Consider the following 6,329-nt stretch of genomic DNA (forward strand, 5'->3'; position numbering starts at 1 on the left):
CACTGAGAAGGCGAGCGATATGATATCAGTTGTACATGCGAAATCATGCAAAACATAATGCGAATCCGTTTTGAAAGGGAGTAATCTGGTGGGTTAAGTATTCCGGATTTCTAGTCTTTCCTAGATGGCCAAATTTACACAATTGCCAGTGTTTACTCCATTCAGCGTACATATCTTCAGACTCTTCCCGGCTCCAGTCCATCCTGTCTACTCAGCTGTCAAATTAATGTTTCTTAAAATGCAGGTCTGACCACGTCACCTTCCTATTCAATAATCTGCATTTGCTCCCTATTGCCTCCAGGATCGGTTATAAAATCTCAATTAAATAAACATTTATTGAGCACCTACAGTGCTCCAGGCAGTCGCCAGGGTATATTTATCCCTAAAAATATTTTATCCCTAAAAATGCTTTCAAGGAGCAATCTAATGGGGGAGACAAGATGCAAACAAATACGAAGCCAGCTAGTACAGGATAAATAGGAAATAATTGACAGAGGGAAAATACTGGAATTAAAAGGGGTTGGGGAAGGCTTCTTGTAGGAGATGGGATTTTAGGTGATACTTGGAGGAAGCCAGGGAGGTAAGTGGACAAAACAGAGGAGAGAGAATGTTCCCTGCATGGAGAATAGTCAGAGACATCTGCCCAGAGGCCAGCGTCACAGAATCGGAGTACATGTTGGGAAGTAAAGTGTAAGAAGACTGCAAAGGTAGGGCGCTAGGTTATGATGGGCTTTGAATACCAAACAGTATTTTGTAAATGCTTCTGATTGCAAAAGCCAAAAATCTTGTCTTTTACAGGCTAACTTGATTTCTCCCTACCTTTTTAGACACTTTATTCCCCTTATTTTTTGTTGAGGTGGCAAGAAGTGTTTGTTATAAAGAAGTGTTTAAAATGCTATACTCTATCATTATTAGATTCAATAGCTGGACGACGTGGTTTAAAATCCCATCTCTAGCAATTTCCCCTTCTGCTTGGTGTGATCCAGTGACGCTGAAACTCAGCCTCCCAACTCTGTGGGTTTTCGCTGGCTATCCCTCGGCTTAGAATTCTCTCTCTTCATCTCTATATTCAGGCTTCTTTGATTTCCTTCTGCCTCCTAAAATCTCACCTTCTACAAGAAATCTTTCTGGATCCCCCTTAATTCAAGTGCCTTCCCTCTGGGATTACCTCCTAGTTATCCGTTAGTGTCTTCTTGTTTGTATTTGGCTGTTTGCATGTCCCCCCTCACTTAGATTGTGAGCTCTCGAAGATAAGGGTTGTTTTTTGCCTTTCTTGAATCGCTAAGTGCTTCATAGGGTGCCAGACATATGACTAATTAATTATAGCTTAATTAATGTTGATTTGACTTGCTGACTGGGTAAATATAGTAATGCCCCTGGCCAAGGATAACGTGAAGTGGCCTTAACATCTTCACAGAAGTAAAAGACAGCAGGTATTTCTTAACTATCTCTATACCCTCTCAGGAAGTCTAACAATTATATTCTTAAGTATTTCTTATGCTTGTCAATTTAAATTTTCCTGGAAGAAGAACTAGTAATTAGTTGGCAAAGTGTTGAATCTGCTTTTAGAAGACCCTGATTCAAATTCTACCACTTACTATCGGTTTAACCAGGGGCAGGTTACTTCATTTCTCTGAGCCTAAATTTCCTCATCTAAAATGACAGGTTTAGACTAGATGATGTTTAAGGTCCCTTCTATCTGGGAGCTTTTGAGCATATGAGTCATTCTTATCTTCATTACTCTAAAACAAAATCATTTCACAGTTCCTTGGTTCCTTACTAGGTCCTATACCCAGTGAATCAGACCCAGTTCCTGCCTCTTGGTAGTTGATTATGTATCAAAGACATCAGACACAAGTAAACATGTAAAGTGAGGTGCAGATAATTTTTACAAATGATTGAATAATTAAATCGAATAGGGGATTAAATATTCATTTTATTCAAGTACAGGGTAAAGACACTGGTGGGGCAGTGAGTTGCTAAAACTCAACATGTCCCCAATTGAGTTAATAAACCCTTCCAATAGCATCCTTTCCCAAAACTTGACCCTTCTGAATTCTCCACTTCTGTCCCTGTGAGCACCATTTATCTTATCTTTCATGCTGGAAACTTTGGTGCTTCCTTTGACTTTTCTCTTTTTCACTTCTCATATCCAAACAGTTACAACATCATGAACCTACTGAGTATCTATCCATTCCCTAATAACCAATGTTAACAGGATTTTTACTGAGCCAATCTCTAACCTGAGAATGCTCGAGCCACACAAAGCAGGCCTAGAGATGGGAGTGCCAGTAATCAAATAGTTTAATCAGTTTCAGAGTGAGGAATGTTATCTTAGCTGAAGTAGAAGCACAGGTTATATACTTAAACCACAACTGGGGAATGTGGATAATGAACAACAGTTTAGTAGTTTCCCATGAGAAATACAATACAACAATTCTGGAGTCAAGTGTTTAGGGGTTGTGACCACCTCCCCTAAAGTATAGAACCAGAGTTCTGTGACGGGAACAGATTCTTCAGTCTCTGATTAGATTCACTTAAGGATGGTTGTGAGCATTGTCAAGAGGGTTTTTTTGTTTGTTGTTTGTTTTTTTGTCGTTGTTGAGTCATTTTCTTTTTTTTTTATTAATTTATTTTGATTTATCAACAATCATTTCCATAAGCTTTTGAGTTTTAAATTTTTCTCCCTCTCCCTCCCCCCTCCCCCCCCAAGACAGCTCCCAATCTGATATAGCAGAGTTTTGATTAATCAGTTGAAGCTGCATTGTGAGTTCTGACTCCTGACCCAGAGAGGCAGCTCTTGAGAAACCTAAATTATTAGTATATTCATTACACATATCATATTGATTATATGAAATATGAAAATTATAAATTCCCTTCTCACCTGCCTAGATGATTGAAATAGCATCCTAATCATTCTTTCTGTTTCCTTTCTCTCATCCCTGCAATTCACTGTCCACATTACTGTCAGGCTCATCTCTTTATATGATTGAGTCTTGTCTTTGTCCAAAGCCTTCAGTGGCTGTCCATTGGAAAATTCAAGTATCAGCTATCATTATTATAGGGACACTGCTAGGAGTCTGGGAATGCTGTTGTGTGACTTGGATCACTCTGTGTCTCCTAGGGACAGGAGACCTGCTCCCTACCGATCATTACTGGCAGATATGCAGAGTCAACTCAAAGGCATCCCTTCACTACATTGTTAGCTTGGAAGTAAATTGAGTGGTCACAGCGAGGCAACCTCTGGGAAGCCTGTATCTCCACACACGGGGGTCCAATCACACTCTCATGCCTATGTAGACTTTAAAAGCCCAAGGCAGATATGTCATGAAGTTCAGGCACAGGGACTGACGAGGGGGAACATAAAGAGGAAGAGGGAAGAGAAATGCAAAATCAAATTTACCTTTAAAATTCTCTGCTTTTCAGAGGTTCAGCTAACTTTTTGTTGTGTCTTGGAGGTATTTTATGTACTATTGAAAGATTTCCTTTGATGTTTTCCTAGAAGGTCCATTTACATGGGAAATGTTCTCATCTACATTGAGGAAGTAAGGACTGACCTGTAACTTCATGGAAACTGTCCTATGCTGTTCTGGTTAAAATTATAACCAGTGGAGTTCCAGTAAAGTTCAACAATTGACTTTCTGAAAAAAAAATGTACACAGGACAGACTTTTGAGTTTAACCTGCCTTATTGCAAGTTGTCCACCAGTTTGTTAAATCTAGACAGTCACCAAAAAGAAAGCTCTGATTTGTAGTATTTGCCTGTTTCTGAGGTATAAATGCTCCCACTGAAAATTTAACATCTTCTAGGCAGCAGGTCCAAGCTGGCTACAGCATACCCTTGATTATATCCCATACATACCGAGTCAATTGGATGATTAAGAAAATTATCCAGATAATTCAGTCCATAAAATACTTGCCAAAATTATTTTGGGATCTTTTTTTTAAGGGAATAAAGACGGCAAATTTGATTATCCAAATTATGGCCCCAGTTCTCTTTACCTTTTGAATTGAGACAAGCAAAGAGTATTTATGGCAACTAGGTGGTAAAGTGGATAGAGTGCCCCTGGCCTGGAGTCAGGAGGACCTGAGTTCAAATTTGATCTCAGACACTTAGTAGTTGTGGGCCCCTGGACAAGTCATTTCACACTTTGCCTCAGTTTCCTCATCTGTAAAATGAGCTGGAGAAGGAAGTGGCAAAACCACTTCTGCATCTTTGCCAAGAAAACCCCAAATGGGGTCATGAAGAGTAAGGCACAACTAATTGACTAAACGACAACAAAGCGTATTTATACACCAACTTACACATGGCTACATAAACTGGCTGATTATATCTGTGGTGATTTAAACCGCATGTGCTGTTGTTTTCTTCAAGATAAGTATCAAGGGTAAGATTCATCAGTGTTTCAGTTATATTCGCAATCAGGCTATTTGCGTGTGTACTCACCTATCTTCCTATAGGTACACCAGTTATTGTTTTGTTTTGGGTTTGGGTTTTTTTGCTTTTTGGTGAGGCAATCGAGGTTAAGTGACTTGCCCAGTGTCACACAGCTAGTAGGTGTCAGGTGTCTGAAGTTGGATTTGAACTCGGGTCCTCCTGACTCCAAGGCTGGAGCTCTATCACACTGTGCCATCTAGCTGCCCCTAGGTACACCAGTTCTTAAACCAGTTCTGCACAAACTGGAAAAACATAAAGACTATTCTAAGCCAACTGGATTAGCAATATTTTTTGAAAGATTGTAAAAAATAAGATATGCGGTATTTGTAGGACATACAAGTGTCAAGAAATTGATTTATAATTCAACTCAACAAATGTAAGTAACGTGGGGCACAAGCCCAGTCGTTAACACATTCTTCGTTGGTGGATATTGATCGCTCTGTGATCCACATCTGCGTGAGAGTGGAATTTAAGAAAGCATGGGAGAAGAGAAATCCTGGTCTTTTGGCTTCCAGCTTCAAGAGAGGAGAAGTCCCAAATTCTCTTCAGGGAGAGAAAAACTCTGGGAAGAAGCTGATATGTAGAGGAGCATCACCTTAGTCATGTTCCCACATGTGAGAAGAGTATGACTAAGTGGAGAGAAGTAATGTATGTGAGAGATGCCATCAAGGTTAACACTGGAAAGATTTGGCAACAGTTTGAATATGGGGGGGTGAATGAGAGGGAAAAGTTGAGGATGACATCAACGTTGTGAGCCTGAGTAACTGGGAGGATTGTGAATTCTTCAACAATAGTAGGGAAGTTCAGAGGAAGGGTGGCTTTGGGGGAAAAGATCATCAATACAGTGTTCCATATGTTGAGTCTGAAATGACTACAGGACTTTCAGTTTGAGATGCAAAAGGCAGTGGTTGTGTGACAGGAGCTCAGGAGAGACTGGACTGGGGCTGGATATATAAACCTGGAAATTATACACATAGAGACAATAATTGAACCCACAGAGCTAATGAGGTTGTCAAGAGAGTTGGTAGAAGGAAGGAAGAAGGAAATAAGAATTTATGAAGTGTCTAGTATGTGCCAGGCACTATGCTAAGCACTTTACAGATATTATCCTATTATTTCTTTTAATTCAACTTCTAGCCTATGTGAAGCTTTCAGAGGAATAGCTAGGATAGAAATCCCAGATAATATATACAATGATAACAATTTTGTAAAGACAAATAACAGGCTGAATACAAAACCCTGGGGTACACCCACAGTTAAGGGATGTGAACTAGACAATGAACCGGCAAAGGAGACTGAGAAGGAGCAGTTACATAGGTAGGAAGCGAGCTACGAGAAAGTAGTATCATGAAAAGCTAGAAAGGAGAGAATATCTGGGAACAGAGAATAACAGCACTTTCAAATCTTGCCAGTTAGGTCAAGAAGGATCAGAATTGAAAAGTGGCCGTCAGATTTGGCAACTTTGCTAACTTGAATGACGGCAGTTTCAGCAGAATGAAGTCAGAAGCAGTTTGTGGAGGCTTTAGAAGATAGTTAAGAGGAAAGGCAAGGTGTTGGAGTAATAGGAAGTACAGCAAGCTCCTTCCATCGACACCCCCCAAACCTCCTCCAAACAAATCTAGAAAATGTACCAGATCAAATCCTGATTGGGAAATCAAGGGAAAAAAAGATCTAGTTCTTTCCCTAGTCCAGGTCAGCACGGGGAGATAGAAAGGTCTGGGGATGTTGCAAAGTCTGGCCAAGTGTGTGCTTGGAGCATTTCAGTATGGGGAGAGGCTGTGTATTGGGACGAGAAGAGGTCCCAGATCCAGCACGGAGGGGCCTGACTGTGTGTAAAGTGCAGGAACAAGTGACAACTGAGAGTTGTGTCATTTACTGCCCTGTTTTGGGTC

Source organism: Phascolarctos cinereus, unplaced genomic scaffold (genome assembly GCF_003287225.1).
Source record: "Phascolarctos cinereus isolate Bilbo 61053 unplaced genomic scaffold, phaCin_HiC Scaffold_5;HRSCAF=322, whole genome shotgun sequence".
Lineage (NCBI taxonomy): Eukaryota > Metazoa > Chordata > Mammalia > Diprotodontia > Phascolarctidae > Phascolarctos > Phascolarctos cinereus.